General features: G+C 35.6%; 1 protein-coding gene across 3 annotated transcripts in view; it reads left to right on the forward strand.

Moving 5' to 3' along the window:
• The window catches only part of LOC134841198 (intersectin-1-like), a 333,033-nt gene that overhangs the window by 80,669 nt on the left and 240,654 nt on the right, over positions 1-11,710 (forward strand). The window lies entirely within an intron of this gene.

Below are 11,710 nucleotides of genomic sequence, written 5' to 3' on the forward strand. Positions count from 1 at the left end.
GAAAGATCATACGATGGCATGCTAGAACAGACTAGGGGTCGTGGTCACCCTTTAAATATTACGTTTGCTAGTTGTTCGCGAAAACTGAAGTAGTTTGCGCGCTCTTATTTTGACAATTTCATTTAAAATGATCAAGTTCGAATGCTCCGCACAACTTTTGCTACAACGCCTAGAAGTTTGTATGCTAAATGAAATACAAAGAGCAGAATTTGCATTTGATTTTTCGTTTTATTTTGAGCAAGTAAAGCGAGCCTTATTATAGAAGGATAGTCGCAATTTAGTTGTAAATCAGCCATAATTTATCGGAAAAAAAACTGAAAAAAGCTAGTGAAATTTTTCATTTCAATAAAAAGAATAACGAAATTAAGTTTCTTTTTCATTTTGTCATTTTTCGAAGAAAAATGTTTTCCAATATGCTTATTTTACTATAAACATCGGAAATGCCTAAAATTTAGTCTTTCGTTCGGATCCTTGATCACACATTGTTAAAGCCTACCCCGTACAATTGTAAAAATCAATGAGACCAACCCAAATCCAAAAGTTAATTAAAACACAGATCAAACAAAAGGCCTTTTTAAATCTAAAAAGACTTAGATATAGCACGGTCATTTTTGCTTTAAATTCTTTTTCGTGTTCAAATTAAACCAGTAGAAAAAAGATTGACGCGATCGTATGCCAGCTAGAGTATGAAACTAGAACCTGTTGTAAAATTTTAAGTTAGTTGCCAAGTGAGAGACAAGTGAGTCGAGCTCGTTTGAGCCGGTAATCCAGTTGTCTCATTTTTTTCCAACTTCCTTTCCTTGAATTCACTGCCTGGTCTGTTCGACGAGAGGTATTGCTGATCTTACCGAGGGCCCAGGGAATTTAGAAATTGATAACATTAACGATGCAATTCCTAAATCAAGCAATTTCAATTACAATAAAAAATCTTTTATCAATTGGCTGAAAGCATTGTTGCTATAACTGGATAAAAAATTTGGAACAATAAAGTTCGAATTGGATGAATTATTTAGCAATTTATCAACACACTGTGAAAAAGAATTATATTTGAGAAAGTTTCTCATTGTTGAAATAACCTTCCAATTTACATTCACGCCTTGAATATTCTTTCACATTTTTCTGAAAAGCTCGTATACATCTGATTGAAACATTTGGCCTATTTAATGTGACAATTTAATTTATTATCGAATCACAATAGCTTTTGCAAAAAATTATGCGAATAAACTGTTGTTCTTAAACTCATAATACAATCTAATGCATTTTAACAGACTGCTCAGCCTTGCTTTTAACAAACTGCTCAGTCTTGGTCCTACAATCCATATTGAGCGCTATGCTCAGCGTAAATTTCACAACTCTTTATCATTTTGCGATAGTCATCACATTTCGAAGGCGATGACACTCCGCAAAAACAGGCCATTTTCTTCAATGTTTTAATTATAATTGAAGAAGAGTTTATTATTAAGTTAGTTCAAAGCAAAAGTATTTGCAGCTAGCAACTGAAAAAAGGCCCATGAAATTTGTTGTTACCTTTTTCGATTTCAAAAACGTTAATAAGTTGGTTTACATTTCTTCTGCAGTAGGTGTTCTCTGTCTCATTTTTTAGTTATTCGAGTTAGATCTTTCTGGCAATCATCACTGTCTTTTTGTTTTTTTTTGTCATAACAATCATAAGCGAGCAATGTGAGTTTGAAAGTTTTTACAACCTAAGGCAGGTCAATGACGTGTATCAAAAGCAGGGGTCTCAAAAGGGAACCCTGTGCTACTCCAGAGATTTCATCCTGGAAATCGCTTTGATACTCGTTTAAAATTACTAATGTTTTCTATTTGACAAATAACTTTAAATATTGACAGAAATTATGCTCGAACGCCATATCGCCCTGGTTTATTCAATAATATTGGATGATTAACTGGGTTCAAAAGCTTTTAAAGATCAAAAAGAAGTAGCATCACCTCCTTATTTTTCCGATCTTTCAAGTTTCGGATCTCTCCCGTTACTTCAAAAATAGCTTTATCAGTACTTCATTTTTTGCGAAATCCATATTGATTGCCACTGAGTAGCCTGCAACTTTCAAAATAATTGCTTAATCTGGATTAGATTGTCGACTCAAAAGCCTTTGGCAATGTTGATAACAAAGAATATGGTCGATAGTTTCATTAGAAATCTTTTAAACCGCTTTTGTGAAGCATCATGAAAAAACTGGGATATCTTCCATTAAAGAGCCTCGAAGTAAAAAAAAATTGTGATCAATAGTACCATGTTTGATTTATATATTTCAATTATTCCATTATGATTACAACCATACTCCGAGCTAAAATAATTTGGCAAACCAGATTTTCTCTGCTCAATCTCCTGTTTTGCATTTCTACGTTTTCGTGAGACGTTGTATCGGCAACTGCGATTTTTTCACCAAGATGTTGACGAATGTTTAAACCAAATCCGTTCACTTCCTAAGCTTTTCTTTCAATAACTTCACCTGGTAAGGTTTGATTTCTTCCTTCACTGTAAAATATACTGCGACTGCTTTATGATACTTATGCAAAAATCCTTTATTAATTGTTGCTCTCTAAATCTTTCAATGATTTTTTGTTCCACGCCTTGGATTTGCTTTTTAATGAAGTCTAATTGATTTTGCTATCTGTCGTATGTTTTTGTCTATAGGACCTCTTGGCTTGAGTTTTTTTGTTTGCTGCTTGCTTAGTATCTTTTGTTACCCATGTTTCAACTTCTTTTTAATCAATTCAAAGTGTGATTGAATCAAGACGAAAACCCATCAATGCAGCTGATAAAAAACTATTGCTACTTTCACCTCATTTATCCTATGCGTGCACCTTACCGCCAATTTCCTTCAACTCGTACTGTAAAAGAAACGCTAAAATTAACCTCACAATTGGTTGATGCCAGAATTTGTTTGTATTAATTTACGAGTTGATGACAGAAATGACAACAGGCGATAACCAAAAGAGTTGAACATTTCTTTAAGATCGCCTGTTGCCTTAAAGTTATAATTCAAATCAATTTTATAATCACCCATAATTACAGGCTTTTGGCTTTCGGTCTGAAATTTTTCTAGTTTCTGGATCGTATCGACCTTCATTAAGCGGTGTCGATATACTACTGAAAATGTTACTGTCATAACAGCAGCGAAAACATGTACCTTTAAAATTTCTCCGTTAGACACTTCTATTAATTGTTTTGTCTTGAGGTCTTTTTGCAGTTTTTGAATCATTGCTACGTTTCATGACCAAGTTTCAGTGACAGCAATGGCACTAGGCGGAATTGCAAGTTGCCCAATGTTTCATTTAAATTATTCAAAATTAGCCGTAGGCGACATTAACCTTCAGTAAATAGACATCTTCCTAATTGGGGGGGGGGGGGGGGGGGGGGGTTCGATGATGGCGGGGACATGGGGATGTAGGTGAGTTAAAATTAGTTAGCCGTACTGAGGTTGTCTCTGATAACACATTAGCCACTGTCTTATATAGTAATTACACTTGTGGTATTGCTAGCATGAGAATGCGGTTCAGTTGGAGAAGATCGCTCAATTATTGTTTTTGCGGTCTTTGAGATGCAGTCGAAGTAAAGACTTGTAACAATAATACTAGGAATGATTATGCATAGGATGCAGTGGGTGGCATGCTACCATGGAGTATCTATTGCTTCACGAGAGAAAATGATAAGGCAATTTTTTAACGAATATCGCTCGAGATCAATTTGTTTCAATTTTTCCTTCATTAAGATAATCTCATTTTTTATGTTAGCAATGGTGTCGTTTTGAGTTTGGACATAATTCGAAAAGTGATCCAGTGTTGAGAAAAATGATAGTCTGATGGGATTTTTTCTTTTTGAGATTTTATTCGGAATTTTTTTAGGAATGATTTTCACTGTCTTCTTTGTTGAAGATAATCAAAGCAAAAACCATATCATCCGAATCCAGAGTTTTCATCATTTAAGAATGATGTTCTACAAGTTCACTATATGCATTTAACATCAGTGATCTAATTTTTTAAAAATTATCTCAAATGCATGTTCTCCCAACTTATTCACCGATGCGCGCAGTTACGTATAGTTTATCCTTGTTATAAAAGCATTCATAGTAATAGGCAACCATGGTTATAAATGCAACCAAGTTATGATGTATACAAACTGCCAGAGGCAAAACCCATTCGCCTCCCGGCAACTTAAACGAGCTACAAGGCATGGTAAAGTTGTTTGATGTTATTCTGAAGTACGATTCATCATGTTTTCTGCTGGTATATGACAGAATTGTTGGTATGGCGATAATTCCTCGCCGGTGATAATTCGTCGCAACTATGAAAAATGACGATTCATTGCGTAGTAGTTCCGTGAAACATTTACATTGTTGGTTAAATTTACTTCAAATTTGCTTTGTTTTATTTGACTAATTGCTCGGCGACTAATTGTATTTTTGACGAAAGCTACCAATAGTTGCCTGCGATGAATTGTTGCTTGCAACGAAGTTTTCCTCCCGTGAACCATGGCCTTGGGCTAATTGTTTTCCCACGAGGGTACCTCACAGAACGCTCGTCTGGCAGCACGAAGATTTGCGAAGCTCCTTCATCTCTACTGCAGATTTTTTTGTATGTTGTTTTTTCAGATAACTGTTTTGTTTTTTAAACATGGCTCCCATTTCGTGGAAAAGACATCGATATCCCTTGCCAAGATGGAAGTTCACTCCTTATGTCGCAAAACGACCCGGTTACGTACCCCCGATGCAGAAAGAGAGACAAGATGGAACTGTTAAACCCTTCATTGGATTCAGAACAAAAGACGAACGTCTGGAGCGTCGAAAAAGGTACTAATTAGACGTTATGCTCCCCTAATAGCCATTGTCTAATCATTAGAAATTATTTGTTCTATTCGCAAAACTTGGATTTCAATGAGGGAGGGAGAGAACTACAGATGGTTCCAGAAATGAGTAAATCTTTTCCTCGAAGTTATACAATGTTTCCATGTCCTTTTGTTTTGGGGCATTTTGGGTCGTTAAGGTTTTAGGTTGTTAATATTTGGGTCGTAAATGTTTTGGCACGTTTAGGATCGGTCAACGATTGAAAGGCGTACTTAACGTTCGCTACTTGTAATTTCATGCAATTCAAATATAGGCGGCTTTGATTTTCAGTTACCTGAACTAAATTTCGGGTCAACAGCGAACCTGAGAAACGCATGTATTTTTGAAATGATATAGTTTTCGTGCAATCATCGGACCCCGATTGTTACCACAAAGGTTTCTTACTAAGGTTACTCTGGGAGGGTAACGTGAATATATTGTGACACAGGAGTATGGGTGGACCTTATACTCGTATGGTGATGATACAGAAATTAGTCACTGAGTTGATCAGTATGGAGAGAATGACGATGAAGTATGAGCGAGGACATGAAGTGAGGCCTTATCTGGAGAGGATTATCCACACTGCCCGATTTGGGCCGAAAGTGAGTCATTTTCTGGATCCTTTTTTAATTCTAGAGTTTATTGAACATTGTTGTTCCTGAGACATTTTCCTTTACCTTGCCCGAACGTTAAACAACCTACGCACTCGTATTGCACCTATTAATACGAGTGCTTAAGTTATTTTACGGTCGAGCAAGGTAATCAAGAATGCCACCGGAGCATCGCTTGTTCAATGGAAAACGAACAGAATCCGATCTGTTATCTTGTTTCAAACGTTTTTTTGTTTTAGGTCTTTTAGTTTTGATTTTTTATAGCCCCAGTACGTTGTCCTTAACTTCGTCGTTTTTTCTTGAAAAATTTGTTTTTCTAGGACCCAGAGGCAATGAAGTTGGCAGACTTTTACATAAACGACAAGCACCTCATATACAAGCTGTTTCATGTCATTGTGCCTCGCTTCGAATCTGCCACTTTTGGACAGTACACTCGCATGTACAGATTGCAGCCAACGGGAGACGGGGTCAACCCAGGTCATGCCAACGAACGGTTAGAAGATCACACTGAATCATTTATCACTTTGTTTTGTTGCTATCAGCATTTTTACCCTCCAAGTAATCCTTACGCCATAATATATCGACTTAGTCGAATTATATTTCGTTATTTGATGGCAAAATAGCTTTCTTTGAGTGTTTTTTGGGTTTTTCAAAATGTTTTATGCTACCAAAATTGCTTTTGATGAAAATCGGCCCAACTAGTGTCTACTGAATTATTATCGGCTCAGTTACTGCTGACGAGATTTTGGAGTTTTTCATAATTGAATATTTTTCAATTGACAATGAATTTATTCTTATTGAGTTAAATATATTAAATATTTTTTCAATCATATCATTGAGTTAAATATATTAAATATTTTTTCAATCATATCTCAAAAAGATTTCAGTTTGAGCTAATTTCGTCTTATTCTCTGTCAGCTGGCTGGTTGTGTTGTATAGCAAGTGGTACGAAGCCCCGCTTCGCCTATGCGTTGAACGGTCCGGTCCGATGTACCAATAAACTTAGTTAATTTAATTATATTCCTGAGGGAACAGCGTTATTGAAGCTTTTATTGTTGTTCCGACTTTCGAAGAAAGTGACGGAATATTTGTACTCGGGTGGCTTGCTTCTCCAGACAAATTTCGACTTTTTAACTAGGATTTTTTTTGAAGATTTGTTTTATATCAGCCAAAAGGTATTGTTTCCCTTAGCTCCAATTCAAAAGGTATTTTACTTACGATCTTTTTTTGTAAAGTTAAAGGGATTTAAAGAAAGTCAAATTGCCAATTTGGGATAATTAACGCGTGATATATTTCGTTCTATTAACGCGTAAGCGGAGATCTATTCCGTCATAGAAACCGTTCCAAAATGAATTGAGGTATGATCTTTGATCTATTTATTGCTTTGCTAAATGCCAAATATATTACTTTTTACTTAACATAGCGTGTGGGGGATGATTTTCAAAAAATATCAAAAAAAAAACAATTCAAATTTTTTTTCAAGCATTTTTCATCATTTTGTAAAAGTGAACACTATTCCATAGACGTTAAAAGGCAGTTGGAGCATTCATGGCTTTGCCCTGATAGGCAGTCTTCTTTTTTTTTGTTTTGACTTTCGAGTAATGTGCGGAATATTTATGCTTAGGGTTGTTGTTTTTTTGTTCAGTCAATTTTCGACTTTTTGACTTAGTTTAATACCAATTGGAATGTTTTGTTGCCTGGAGCTCAAATTTAGAAAATATTTCTAATTTTTAATTGCTAATATTTCTATTTTTTTCTGAAAATAGCTAATTTGACATAATTAACGCGCGATATATTGCGTTCCTGTAACACGCGTAAGCGCCGGATTAACGCGCTCCAAATTGAATTGAAACCAGCAGTCAAGTCTGATTAAAAGGATACATGACGCTTAATACACTCTTTGTATTTTAGTTAGCGTGTGAGGCGATATAAAGAAGAAACAAGAGTGCTCGTATTATTGCGAAAGTTTGAATATTCCGACTGTCTTTTAAGGTCTCTAAAGCAATATTCGCTTTTAAAAAAGACTAATTTTTCGGGAAAAAAAAGAAAAAAAAACTACATCAACCCACACGCTAAATGAAATACAAATTGATAGATTTTGCTCCAAGTAACGTAGAAATTATGACAAATAGCCTGTTTCAAATAATTTGGAATGATTTATATGAGGGATTGAATCTCCGCTTACGCGTTAATAGAGCGAAATATATCACGCTTTAATTGTCCCAAATTGGCCATATTGACAATCTTTAAACCCCTATAACTTTACAAAAAATGATCATAACTGAAAATTTCTTCAAATTTAAGCTCACGACAACAATAACTTTTGAGTGATGTTTAAAAAAAATTCGTCAGAAATGGCTAGTTAAAATGGCTAGCTATTTTGTCTGAAAAAAAAACAAGACTGCTCTTATATCAGGACGAAGCCCTGAATGTTCCGACTGCCTTCTCAGGCTATTCAAAAAGTTTTTGGATTGATTAATTGACGAAATAATCGGAAAAAAAGTTCTTCAGTTTTCCTTCCACATGCATTTTATCCGCCCACATGTAAATTACAATGTGTGTATATAGCTTCTCGTTTTGTTTGATTTTTTTTTACGGTGCTGGCCTCGATTCAATTTGTAATGCATTAATTCGCAGCTTATGTGTTATGAGAATGCAATATCGCACTTTAATTATCCCAAAATGGCTAAATTAGCAATTATTGAACCCCCTTATCTTTACGAAATATGATCACAGAAGTCGCAGTATCTTTTTAATTTTGAGCTCAGGACAACAATATCTGTTGGTGGATAAAAATAGTTTAAAAATGTAAAATTGACTTAATGAAATAACCGTTCCAAGCTTAAATATTCCTATATTTTGGATACAAAAATAGGAAAAAAAAATCTGATTATTTCGTCACTTATTCCACCAAAAAACTTTTTAATTGTCCTTAAAGTGAAATCGGAAATTTCAGAGTTTCGCCCTGATATACGAGCAGACTTGTTAGTGTTTGGTTTTTGTTCACAGGTCCCAGCTCATAAAATTAAGATACAAAACCGTTTACAAATACTGGCTTACTGTATTTTTTTTTCGTGTGTTGATTTTTGCTTTTGATTTAAAAAGAGTTTTTTTCACTGTCCTCTGCCTGACACTCAATACAGCGAGTGTTTGTGGATAAGAGAAAGTCTAATTGATGGATTAAACTCAGAAACTTATTAATGTACTTCTACTTAGATGTGTGCTGGAAATAGTAGGCCACCCTTTCCCCGAAATGGAACCAGCTCTTGGAACGCCGCACAAGAACAATTTGCTGAATGTGCTACTGGGGCGACTGAAGGACAGGTTCGAAAACAAACACAGAGCGGCGGTCAAAGGTCTCACAGGAGCTGCCCAGATTGTGCTGCATCAGCCAAATAAAATTGACGCATACGGACCGGAGCATAAGCTGAATGACAGAACAAAATGAATGTTTACCTGGAATATATTGTTGAAAAGCATCTGTTTAAAAAAAGCTGGTTTTTTGATTTTGCTCATTCAATTACAGTCTAATTCGTTCCGTGACTGGTATTTTGCCTATTAAATTTAATATGTTAGAAGTCAAGTTTTGAACTTTCAGTTCAAATGTCGAGGAAGTAATTTGCCTTGATGAGTCAGACAAACGTTGCTTCGAACACGGTGCTACTCCGAGACGTGCTGCGGATTCCTCATGTTCAAAACGAACTGCTGAGCTCCTCAGCTAATCTTAGCCAAAATTCATTCCAGAACACAGACAAAGTGCACTACTTCTTTGAAGCGGACGATTATGACCCGTCTAAAACACTTCAAGAACAAATAAGTGACCCAGAAGAACGATCGAACCAAAATTTCGAAGAACTGTTTAGAAAAGTGTTTTTGAGTGATGCGTCTGACGATGGAGAAAGTAGTGATTCATCAGACGATCAGATTAGTCTAGAGGAATTAGAAGCATCTATGGGAAACTTCTCGGCATCGGTCATTATCAACCGGTAAATTTTTCACCACTTCATCCCTCTTTAAGAGTCGGTGAACGTATATAGGTCGTGATGTTTTTTTCGCGGTTTGACTTTTGTTTTCTTTTAAGTTCATTAATTTTTGTTAAAAGGAAGGCAAACTCCACGTTCGAAAAGCAAAAGTGGAAAGGGCACGAAAAACGTTATCAATTTCTAGTTTCGAAAGGGGATTTTTTTTTTTCAGATATCCCAGTGGATATTAATAGAAATGTATTTTTTGTTGGAAATTTAAAGAAAATTTCAGTGAAATCAAATTGCTTATTGTTCCGATCATTTGAAATATGGGGTGGATCTTTGTACTCGGGTTTTTTAGTTTTTTTTCACGCAAAGTCACCTACCACAAATAATCGTCGGAGTGATTTGAGTGATTTATCGAGAAAAACTGGTCTGAAATTGTTGTTTTTTTTCGTCTAATTTCGAGCGAGCAGGTTTTCAATAACCTTAATAGCTTAAAAGCTTACAGTAGCCTTAATTGAGCCGTAAAAACTTAGTTTTACTCGAGTAAAGTTTTTTTTTCTATACTTTTTTGTTCTAGTCATTTTTCTTCAAACTTTGTTTTCCGATTGGCTTTTTTAGTATGACTGTCGAATATGCCTATGTTCCAGTTTTCCTTCAGATCAGGGGCCGATCTAGGATTTTCTCGAGGGGGGTGGATTTTCAAAAAAATTTCAAAATTTTGTCGTCTACCTTTTTTTTAGGTCGAGCAAATTGATTTTCCGAGCCTTCACATAGCACTAAAAAGTCCGTTTTTGCCAAAATTTCTGCAACGCAGGCAAAATTTTGAAAAAGAAACAGGCCAAAAAGGCGTTTTTAGGCACTTTTTGGAAATTTTTTACCAAAAAATCGCATTTTTTCGGCGCGCGGTCTCAGCTTAAAATTAGAATATATTGGCGCCAAAGGCGCCTTCAGAAAAATTTTAGGGTCCGTCAGCCAAAAATGGATATCTCAAATTGGTTCAAAGGAGGGATCCTTTGGGTAGGCAGGGTGTCGAATCCCTGAGGGGCGTCGTCCGCCTCCTCCCCCTAAATCCGCCCCTGCTTCAGATCCTTTTATCGCACCACGCAGAAAAGTTTGAACCTAATTTGAAAAAAAAACTTTTTTTACTTTTATAAGACTATGGTCGGAACATTCTGTGTTACTTGCACCGTAACCGGCTATCCATGTTACATTTGAGATTTGTTAATGTATGATTGTATTGATGTGCAATTAATTGATTACTCAATATCACGTCACTGGACATAATCATTTTGCGCTTTTTCGTGCTTTTTCACCAGCTATGCTTGTGATATGTTGTGGAAAAATTTTTGCTTATTCATGGAAGAACTGCTCTTTTTCGTTCTTTTTTGGCTCATGGTACTTTGACCTCATTTTGATAACTTTTTTCTTCATTCTCTTTCGGCGTTTTTAAAAGTTTAAAAGAACGAAGTGGTCGTTATTTAAGTAGGTCGTGATATTTGTTCAAGCTCAAATTTTGATTTTGAATAGCCTGAATTGGCAAAAGTTCAGACTAGTTTTTCCCGATACTGAGACAACTTTTTGAATTTTGAGCTTTTTTGGAATGCGAATACTAATATCACGGCTTAAATATGATTCCTACGAGCTTTTCTTGAGGTTACCAGATTTGGGGAAAAAATCATTCTAAACTCCCCCCTCCGCCAGTTCTCTCCAGTTTTTTTTTTCAGGTACATGGTCGGAACAGTAAATTGCCTGCTATAGTTATTGTATAGCCTGCTCCAATGAAAAAAATCTATATATTTTTTTGAATTCCACCAAATGATTAGTTTCAATTATTTCAGGCAACGGAAACTGAAAAACCTAGCTCCTCTTTTTATCCCGACTGCCAAAAAATCTAACAAAACTGATCAAGATCACGTCCAATCTGACTTCGCTTCAATTGATACTCCTCAAATAATCGATCACAGAGGCGAAATTGTACCTACCTTAAAACAAGAGACTTCAGACGATAAAGCAGTCATCCCAGAAACAGAAATGAACATTCAACATTTGTTAATAGGGGATGAGAGATTGTGTCTCACGAATAAAACATGCAGTGGCACGGCCTTGATATTTGGGACAAATGTTTGCAAAACTGAAAATAAATATGACAATGAGCATGAAAGTTTCCTAAATGTTTTGAAAAGCAGTTGGTTGAATTATGAAGCAGATATTTCATTACAGTAGTTAGTTTTCACAATTTGAAATTTTTGGTATCTAAAGCTATACTAATTAAAGAGCAATTCAG

This window comes from Symsagittifera roscoffensis, chromosome 3 (genome assembly GCF_963678635.1).
Source record: "Symsagittifera roscoffensis chromosome 3, txSymRosc1.1, whole genome shotgun sequence".
NCBI classification, from domain to species: Eukaryota; Metazoa; Xenacoelomorpha; order Acoela; family Convolutidae; genus Symsagittifera; species Symsagittifera roscoffensis.